This window comes from Orycteropus afer, unplaced genomic scaffold, assembly GCF_000298275.1.
Source record: "Orycteropus afer afer isolate SDZICR_OR568_19922 unplaced genomic scaffold, OryAfe1.0 scaffold00266, whole genome shotgun sequence".
NCBI lineage: Eukaryota > Metazoa > Chordata > Mammalia > Tubulidentata > Orycteropodidae > Orycteropus > Orycteropus afer.
Window position 1 is genome coordinate 4,192,191 of NW_006921853.1, and position 10,855 is coordinate 4,203,045.

Sequence of the window (10,855 nt, forward strand, 5' to 3'; positions counted from 1 at the left end):
CCTCTCTGTGGGGGGAGGGGAACTACAGGGCAAAGAGCTGAAAGGGGACAGGCAGGAACCCAGGGCTTCTCCCTGGGAATGTGGGGTCTAGCAGGAGGTGGACCAACAGGGGAAGGGTCCTGGGCTGGAGAGAAGGGCAAGTAATGCCTGCCTTGCTGACAGCCCAGACCTTCCTGTTTGCTCCTGTTAACTCTGTGTGTCCCTACCCTCGAAGCTCAACCTTTAAGCCTCAGACTCCACCTCTTAATGCCTCAGTCCCACCCCTACTCCATCTCCAAGTGCCCCCAGGACTCCTGGGCCCTGCACCCCAAAATCCTGTTTCTCAGAACCCTGCCCCAGGCTAAGGGGGACCAGAGAAGGTCACCATGTACCACACACCAAAGAAGGGGGTGGGCCCCAGGGGTGGGCAGCACAGGCAGCTTTATTTAGCAGCCTCATGGCAGCAGCCCGAGCCTTCTCGAAGCAGCAGGCGCTCCTGGGGTGGGGCCCAACCTAAAAGGCAGGGGTCAGTATAACAAAAACCTAACTGTTGACTTTTTTCCTGGTGGGGCTTATTCTGTAACATGACTTGTGGATATTTATATAAAAATGAGTGTTACAATGAGGCCCCCTGGCTCCTCTTTCAGTGTGTGTGGGTCGCCTGGGGTGACTTGGGCTGGGTCCTGGTGGAAGGGAGGCATGAAGACAATACTGCCTGTAGGCTAAAGAGGATTCTCCCCTCCCTCCTATCCAGGAGAGTTTTGCTAGTTCTGGATGGATAGGTTGGAATGTTGAGCACTGGGGGTTTCTACTTTATTTTATTCTACAAACCAGGAAAACATTGTATTAGAGCATATTCAAACAACATAGAAATATGTTGAGAAAAACCTTAAAATTTCTCCCTGCACCTGCCAACCTGCCCATCCCTCACAGCCTTCCCCAGAGGTAGCATTTGGTGTGTGTGCTTCAAGTCCCTGCCTGTGTTTGTTAGAAAAAATCTATAATTTTAAAAAATATGTGAGAGTTACTTTGTTAAGTAATACATGCTCATTAAAGTAATTCAAGCACACAGAAATACTTAGTCAAAAGGGAAAGTGCCCCATAATCCCACCCCTCAGAGATAACCACTGTTAACTGTCAGGTGTATATTCCTCTAGTTATTTTTCTAACTATATGCTTAAAATAATACTGAAATGGAATCTTGTGAAATGTACTCTTGCAAATTAACATTATTCTCTGAGATGTAACCACTAAAAAACAAATGACTACTAAGCTGGGTAGTACTAAGTACTAGTAAGAGGCTCCCCTCCTTTGTGCCCTAGAATTGACGAGGTAGCCTGTTCCACTGTACCCATTGCCTTAGGAAAGTTCCAGCCCACATTCTCTGTTATCACTACACATGACTTAGACTTCTGGGAAAGGCTTAGATTGCTCTGACAGATGTGAGAAACAAGTGACCAGAAGCCAAACTTGGCTTGCAGACAAGATTTTACATGGAAGACCTTGTTTCCAGCTTCTCTTGAAAAATCCTAAAATCCATGGACAGGACCTGCTTTGCCTCAAGCCAGCAGTCAACTGGAGCTGAGTCATGGCCATCCCTTGAGGTAGGCCTGAGATCTCCAAATTGCTGTAGTCCCCTCCTTTCTAATGTCTTGGAGTGGGCCACCTCCTTGGCCCTTGTAAGCATTTGAGTGTGGAACTTTGAAATATTTTCTAAACTTTTATGTCCACCTCTGCTATACCTCCCACAAGCACATCAGATCTCCCAAACTGGGACATCTCCCAGATACATTGCTCCACCCGCCTCTGTTTCCAGCACCAGCAAGCAACCAAGTTGGAAACCTCCCTTGGCTCCTACCTCTCTCCTCACTTGATTCAGTGTCTGCACTGCCTTTTATTTTTTCAGCTGCTGTTGGTCCTGCAGGCCAGGCACTGAACTAGTGGCTGGGGGTACAGAGGTGGTCAAAATCCAATCCTAGCTGTATTGGAGCTTACATGCTGCTATGAAGGATGAGGAAAAAGCAGTGCATGAAGAAAACAAGTCAAGGGAGAAAATCCCAAAGGCTGCCTTCTTGGGACCTGTCCTCTCAACCACTGTCCTCGCTTAGTTTATCTCTCCTCTCTGGGCAACTCCTGAGGCAGAGGTAAAATGATCCAGAAATGATTCTTGACGTTGAGGAAGGGGAAAGGAAACCAACAAAAATCATTCACCATAGTGAGGCTGCTATTGGGGAATACATTGCTTTGCTTTGAGCTCAGCTTAGCTATGTTATCACAAGCAATGTACTTAACCATTTCTATGCCATGACTTATTTGTAAAATGGAAGGTTGAAAAAACAATTTTATTGAGTTGAAATTCACATACAATTCATCCAGTCTTCTGTGATTGGCTTCTTTTACTTGGCATGGTTTCAAGTTGATCCGTGTGTCTTATAGCAGTACTTTATTCTTGTTATTGCTAATTAGGATTTCATTGCGTAGGTGTACCACCTTTTGTTTATCATTTGTGATGCAGTGAACTAATGCCACCTTACTAGCCATCTTGTTTTTGCTGTCAGGTGCCGTCAGGTCAGCTCCGACTCGTAGCGACCCTGTGTACAATAGAAGGAAACACTGCCCACTTTTTTCTAGCCGTAGTCCTTGTAATTTCCCACCAAATGATTGGGTGGGAGTATGCAAATAAGGTGCTTGTGGCTCACCAAGGGAATTGGACAACTTGCTAATAATGCAGATACTGTGGGGGTGGGACCATGCAAATAAGGTGTTGGTGTTGGTGCTGGTGCTGGTGGTAAGTGCCACCAAGTTAGCTCCAACTCAGTGATTCTATGTACAAGAGAACAAAATACTGCCCAGTCCTGTGCCGTCCTCACAATCCTTGCTATACTCAAGCCCATCAGTGCAGCCACTGTGTCCATCCATTTTGAGGGTCTTCCTCTTTTTCCTTGATCTACTTTACCAAGCATGATATCCTTCTCCAGGGAATGGTCCTTTCTGACAACATAACCAAAGTAGGCGAGACTAAGTCTGGCCATTCTTGCTTCTAAGGATTATTCTAGCTGCACTTTTTCCAGGACAGATTTGTTCTTTTGGCAGTCCATGGTTTTCAGTATTCATCAATGACACAATTCGAATGCATTAACTCTTCTATGGTCTTATTCATTGGCCAGCTTCTACATGCATGTAAAGTGATTGAAAAAACTATGGCTTGGGTTAGGCACACCTTAGTCTTCAAAGTAACATTATTTACTTCTCAACAGTTCAAAGAGGTCTTTTGCAGCAGATTTGCCCAGTTCAGTACAACATCTGATTTCTTGACTGCTGCTTCCATGAGCGCTGATTAGGAATCCAAGTAAAATGAAGTCCCTGACTATTTCAATCTTTTCTCTGTTTTTCATTTTCTTTATGTTGAGGTACAAGCCATAATGAAGACTGTAGTCTTTGATCTTCACCAGTACGTGCTTCAAGCCCTCTTCGCTTTCCGCTAGCAAGGTTATGTCATCTCCATGTCATAGGTTAATGAGTCTTTCTCCAATTCTGATGCTGTAGTGACAGCCTCCTGGTCTATGTACAGGTTCTCATGAGCACAAGTAAGTGTTCTGGAATTCTCATTCTTCGCAGTGTTATCCATAATTTGTTATGATCTACATAGTCAAATAACTTTACATAGTCAATAAAACACAGGTAAATATCTTTATGGTATTCTTTGCTCTCAGCCGAGATCTATCTGATATCAGCAATGATATCCCTCATTCAGCATGCTCTTCTGAATCCAGCTTGAATTTCTGGAAGTTCCCTATCAAAATACTGCTCCAACCATTTTAGAATTATCTTCAGCAAAATTTTATTTCTATGTGGTATTAATGATGTTGTTAGATAATTTTCCCGTTCTGTTGGATCTTCTTTCTTTGGAATGGGCACAAATATTGTTCTCTTCCTGTTAGTTGGCCAGGTAGCTGTCTTCCAGATTTCTTGGCGTAGATGAGTAAGTGCCTCCAGCACTCTTTGTTGGAACATCTCAGTGGATATTCTGTCAATTCTTGGAGCCTTGTTCTTTGCCAAGTCTTTCAATGCAGCCTGGACTTCTTCCTTCCGTACCATTGGTTCTTGATCATATGCTACCTCCTGAAATAGATGAATATAGACTAATTACTTTTGGGACAGTGACTCTGTATTCCTTCCATCTTCTTTTGATGCTTCCTGCACCATTGCATATTTTTAAATGACCTTTTGCTCTCTTCATGTATGATGTTCTTGATGTCATCCCACAACTTGCCTGGTCTTCGGTCATTGGTGTTTAGTGCGTCAAATCTGTACTTCAGATGGTCTTTAAATTCAGGTGGAATATAATTAAGGTCATATTTTGGCTCTTGTGGACTTGTTTTAATTTTCTACAACTTGAACTGTCATATTAGCAAATTCATGGTAAGTTCCACAGTCAGCTCTTGGCCTTGTTTTTACTGAAAGTACTGAGATTCTCCATTGCTTCTTTCCGCAGACATAGTTGATCTGATTCCTGTGTATTCTATCTGGAGAGGTCCACATGTATAGCCACAGTTTATATTGTTGAAAAAAGGTATTTGCAGTGAGTGAGTCATTAGTCTTGCAAAATTATTATTGTGCGATCTCTGGCATCATTTCTGTCACTAAGGCCGTATTTTCCAACTGCCAGTGCGTCTTTGTTTCCAACTTTTGCATTCCAATCACCAGTAATAATCAATATGTTTTGATTGCATGTTTGGTCAATTTCAGACTGCAGAAGTTGGTAAAAATCTTCAATTTCTTCATGTTTGGCTTTAGTGGTTGGTGCGTAAATTTGAATAATAGTGATACTAACTGGTCTTTATTGTGGGCATATGGATATTGTCCTACCACTGACAGCATTGTAGTCCAGCATAAATCTTGAAATGCTGTTTTTGATGATGAATACAACGCCATTCCTCTCCAGTTTGTCATTCCCAGCATAGCAGACCATAGGATTGCCTAATTCAGAATGACCAATACCAGTCCATTTCAGCTCTCTAATGCCTAGGATTTCAGTCTTTATGTGTTCCATTTCATTTTTGACAACTTCCAATTTTCCTAGATTCATACTTCATATATTCCATGTTCCAATTATTAATGGGTGTTTCAGCTGTTTTTTCCTGAGTCATGCCCCATTAGCAAATGAAGGTTTTGAAAGCTTTACTCCATCCATGTCGTTAAGGTTTACTGCATTTTGAGAAGGCAGCTCTTTCCTAGTCCTATTCTGAGTGCCTTCCAACCTGAGAGGCTCCTCTTCGCAGCCTGAAGGGTTCATCTTCTGGCACTATATCAGACAACGTTTTCACAGCTGTTAATGAAGTTTTCCAGTAATATATCAGACAGGGTTTCACTGCTATTCATAAGGTTTTCATTGGCCAATTTTTTCAGCTCCACTGAAATCTGTCCACTGTGGGTGACCCTGCTGGTATTTGACATGCTGGTGGGATAGCCTCCAGCCTCAGCAACATGCAAGCCACCACAGTATGACAAACTGACAGATGAGTGGTGGAAATAAGGCATATGGAAACCTAATGAAAGGACTGGTTGGTTTTGCCATCCTGCTAGGCTTAAAATGAGCCAACCCAGGGGCTGAAGGGGAGGACCTCGCTACCGTCAAGAATAGCTAGGAGTAGAGCACATCCTTTGGAACTGAGGTCCCTGCACTGAGAACCTCTTGGACTCGAGACAGAGCTTGAACACCTGAGACAGCTCAAGATGGTGAGAAGTAGTGCAGAGAAATGGCAGCGGCACAACCAGGAGACACACACAAGACAGCACAGTGGGTTTTCTGGCCACAGAGCAAGCTGGTTACATGGGGTGTGCCAGCCCACGGAGCAAGAGAGCTGCACAGCTTCTGGCAGGAGGCTTACTGATGGAGTAGGGCGCCTCAGGGCACTTGTCCACAAAGTTAGGCTTGCTGAGCCATGGAGTGAGAGTACTGAGCACCTTCTAGAAAGAGGCTTGTCAGCAGAATGGGGTGCCTCCAGGCACTTGTTGGGAGAGTTAGGCTTGCTGACCCATGGAGTGCTAGAGCTGATCACCTTTGGGCTAAGGCTAACTGGCAGAGTGGGGTGCCTGTGGGCACTTGTTGATAGAGTTAGACTTGTTGACCCATGGAGTGAGAGGGCTGAGCACCTTTGGGCCAAGGCTTAGTGGCAGAAGGGGGTTTCTATGAGCACTTACTGGCAGAGCTAAAGAGATTTATAATACTTTCCCAAGCAGAGCAGAGGCCAGGCTGACATAGACTCCCAAGGGACCATGGGCCATGAGGTGGAGGGCCAAGGAGAGGCCTGCCTGTGGGCATGGTCAAGCAGCTGTCCTGACACTGCTAGATAGGTGGAGACTATTGATTTGGGTGAAGGAAAGAGCAATGTACCAAAAGAGAGTGATCAACACGGTGGCACTGAGGAAGAGGAAGACAGAGAAGTACACAAGAGGTACAGTTAACAAAGATAAATCCTTTTACAGATACAATACTGCATTGTCTAATAACAAACAATCTATGGGCTAATAGATGAATAGACAGGCTGAATGATCAGGTAGGTATGTCTAGGCAAAAGGGAATATACCCATGACCATATATAAAGTTGGCAGATGGTATTTCTACATACATGTTTGTATATGTATATGCTCAAACCCACCAGCCACTCCTTGGAAGGGAAGTCGGGCAATCTACTTCCATAGTGATAACACCTCAGAAACCCAAAGAGGGGTCGCCGTGAGTCAGGTCTGATGTGATGGCAAATAACAAAACAACATAAGAATGTCCATATGTATAATACAGCTAACAAGGGGCAAAGTTAAGATCACTTCTTGATCATAGCCAGCCACTCTGAGGGAGCAAGTAGTTGGACCATGGTTGCAGGGGACATCAAGCTCAACTGGCATTAATATATTACACACAAACATTGCTCTACATCCTACTTTGGTGAGTAGTGACTGGGGTCTTAAAAGCTTGCAAGCAGCTATCTAGATGCTTGTAAATCCTTTTACAGATAAAATACTACAGTGGGTCTCATTCAGGGCAAAGAAGAATGAAGAAAACCAAACACTCATGGAAACAAATTAGTCCAAGGGACTAGTGGACCATGTGATCTTTAGCCTATATGACCATGAGACCAAAAGAACTAGATGGTGCCCGGCTACCACTGTCAACCACTTGGACAGGGAGGATCTGTGTAGGAGACCCTGGTTAGAGTGGGAGAACAATGTGGAACAAAACTCAAAACCCGAAAAAAAAAAAAAAAAAAAAAAGACCAGGTTTACTGGTCTGATAGAGCCTGGTGAGATTCCTGAGACTAGGGCCCCTAGTTAGTTACCCTTCAGGTCTGACACTGAACTCACTCCCATGGCTTCCAGCCAAACAACAGACAGGCATATAGGGTGAACATTTACATCATGTAGATATACTCCTTAGAGCAGATAGCTCAGGGCAGGAATGCATAGGAAAGAAGGACACAGAAGGGGTAACTACAGGGAAGATAGTGGGAAGAGAGCTGTTACATTGTGGAGAACTGCAGTCAGTGTCATTAAACTGCTGTATGGAAAATGAATTTGCTCTGTAAACTTTTCACCCAAATCACAGTAAAAAAAAAATTTTTTAAAAAAGCAGCAGCTGTCCTGACTAAAAAAATGTGTCCTGAGTCATTCCTGATCCTGAATTGTAACCTGTTCCTTCCCTAATAAGCCCCATAATCATGAGTATTTTCTGAGTTCTGGGCAGCCACTGCAATGAATCACCAAACCCAGCAGAGAAGTAGAGAGTGCCATGGGAGGAACAGCAGGTGTCAGATTTGGTGAGAAGTTTGGAAAGAGGAAGTATGTCTGACCTCCACTTCATAGGAATCAGCCTTGGGCTGTTGATGCTGATAATAATTCTCCTCTCCCCTTGTGAAGTTAGACGAGGAGGTCTGACATTGCCAGCTGCCACATTTTCACACTGTTCATCAGTTGATGGATATGTGGGTTATTTCCAACTTTTGGCTATTACGAATAACACTGCTATGAACATTCATGGACAAGTTTTTGGTCTGCAACTGAACTCACTCCTATGGCTTCCATCCAAACAAGGGTTGGATATATGTTTTCAGTTTCTCTGTGGAGTAGAATTGTTGGGACCTATTGTACCTCTTTTTGACTATAAATGTGACACCAAACCAAAAACCCCACTGCCATCAAGTAAATTCTGACTCATAGCGACCCCACTGGGTTTCCAAGGTGGAAATCTTTACAGAAGTAGATTGCCCCATCTTCCTTCCGCAGAGCAGCTGGTGGGTTTGAACTGCCAACCTTCTGGTTATCAGCCAAATGCCTTAAGACTGTACCACCAGAGCTCCTTTGAATGTGACACCATTCCTCTTTCAATTTCTTATTCCCAGCATAGTAGACCATATAACTGTCCAATTAAAAATGGCAAAAACCAGTCCATTTGAAACAAGAGCATGGGGGGTGGCGTCCTCTGACCTCTTCTAACTTCATGAGGGGGAGAGAAGGATCAACAGCAACAGCCCAAAGCTGATTCTCAAAAGGTGGAAGTCACACATGACTCCTTTCTCCAACCTCTTTACCAATTCTGACACCAACTGTCCCTCCCACAGCACTCACTACTTCTCTGTTGGGTTCAATAATTCATTACTATAGCAACACACACAACAGTCAACAATTGTAGGGTTTATTAGGTAAGCAACAGGTTACAATTCGGGTTCAGAAATGTGCTCAGGATACAATTCTTCCATCAGGAGACCCTCCCCTCTGCCATGCCCATAGGCGTGCCTCTCTGGCCCTTGGCCTCTTAGCCTGGCTTTTGCCTGGCTCGGACAGGTTACAAGGCTTTTTTAGCTCTGCCAATAGGTGCACCCCATTCTGCCAGCAAGGCTCCTGCCAAAGGCATTCAGCTTTCTTGCTTCATGGTCTACCAAGCCCTCCACTCTGTCTCGTGCAGGTCTCTTGTGTCTACTGCTGCCATCTCTCTGCTGTCTTTCTTCAGTTGTCTCAGCACAGGTATCTTGAATACAAGAATAGACTCACTCCACTCCTGGATTTTCCTTCTTGTTGGTAGTGTGATTCCCCCTTTTCTGCATCTGGGATGACTCATTTTAAGCCTAATGAGATGGCAAAACTGACCAATCCCCACATTGGGGTTCCATACACCTTATTTCCACGGTCTCACCCCCACAAGTGTTCCTGTACCTTATTTACATTACTAACAAGTTATCCAGGAGCTCTGGTGGTGCAGTCCCTAAGGCAGTTCCATAGTGATACCGCCTTGGAAGCCCAAGGAGGGGTCGCTATGAGTTGGATCCGACTTGATGGCAGTTAGTTTTTTAATGCCTAGGATATTGATCTTTATCAGTTCCATTTCATATTTTATAATTTCCAATTTTCCTAGATTCATACTTTGTACAGTCCATGTTCAAATTATTAATGGATATTTACAGCTGTTCTTCTCATATCTGTGCCCATATCAAAGACACAAAGAAAGGTGATCCAACAGAATGTGGAAATAATCAAACAATATCACATGCAAGTAAAATTTTGCTGAAAATATTTCAAAAATGGTTGCAGCTCTACATAGACTGGGAGGTACCAGAAACTCAAGCTGGATTCAGAAGAGGATGTAGAACAAGGGCTATCAGATCAATCTTGAAAGCAAAGAATATCAGAAAAATGTTTATTTGTGTTTTATTGGTTATGCAAAGGCATTCCACTGTGTGGATCATAACAAATTATGGATAACATTGCAAAGAATGAGAATTCTAGAACACTTTATTGAGCTCATGAGTAACCTGTACATAGACCAAGAGACAATCATTCAAACAGAACAAGGGGATATTGCATGGTTTAAAATATGGAAAAGTGTGTGTCAAGGTTATATCCTTTCACCATACTTCCTCAATCTGTATGCTGAGCAAATAATTTGGAAGCTGGCCTATATGAAGAAGAACGTGGCATCAGGATTGGAGGAAGACTCATTAACAACCTGTGATATGCACATGATTGCTTCAAAGTGAAGAGGGCTTGAAGCACTACTTATGAAGATCAAATATTACAGTATGGATTATACCTCAACATAAAGAAAACAAAAATCCTCACGACTGGACCAATAAGCACATCACGATAAATAGAAAAGATTGAAGTTTGTCCATTTTACTTGGATTCCCAATCAGTGCCCATGCCCAGCAGTCAAGAAGTCAGATTTCCTATTGCACTAGGCAAATCAGCTGCAAAAGACCTCTTAAAGTATTAAAGAGCAAAGATACCACTTGGAAGACAAAGGTGCCCCTGACCTGTGTTTTCAATTGCCTCATATGCATATGAAAGCTGGAAGCAAATAAGGACGTGGAGGCAGCACCTTCTGACCTCTAACTTCACAAGAGGAAGGCAGTATTCCCAACAACAGCCCAAGACTTACTCCTATGAGGCTGTTCTGGTTACCTAGTGGTGCTCGGACAAGAATATACCACAAATGGGATGGCCTTAACAAACAGTTTATTCTCTTACAGTTTGGAGGCTTTAAGTCCAAGTTCAAACCGCCAGGCTCTAGGGGCTGGGTGAAAGCCCCTCAGCCTTGGGCTTCAGCTCTTCCTCTAGCTCCCGGCCCACTGAAGCTAGAAACGTTTCTTCGTTCAGATAGCTGCTGGCTGCTGAGGCTGCCAAGCCCAAGGTTGACAACTAAAAAGGCATAGTCCTAATGTTACCAAACCACATGGCAGGCCATCAACTCAAGTCCATTGTAAGTCCCCAAGTCTGCAGAGCATGGCAGGCTGAACAATGAATGACACGGCTACATGCAGGGTTCAAGGTGCCATAAGCTCGAGACCATTCCCCAAGGCTTCTCCTTATATACAGGAAGCAG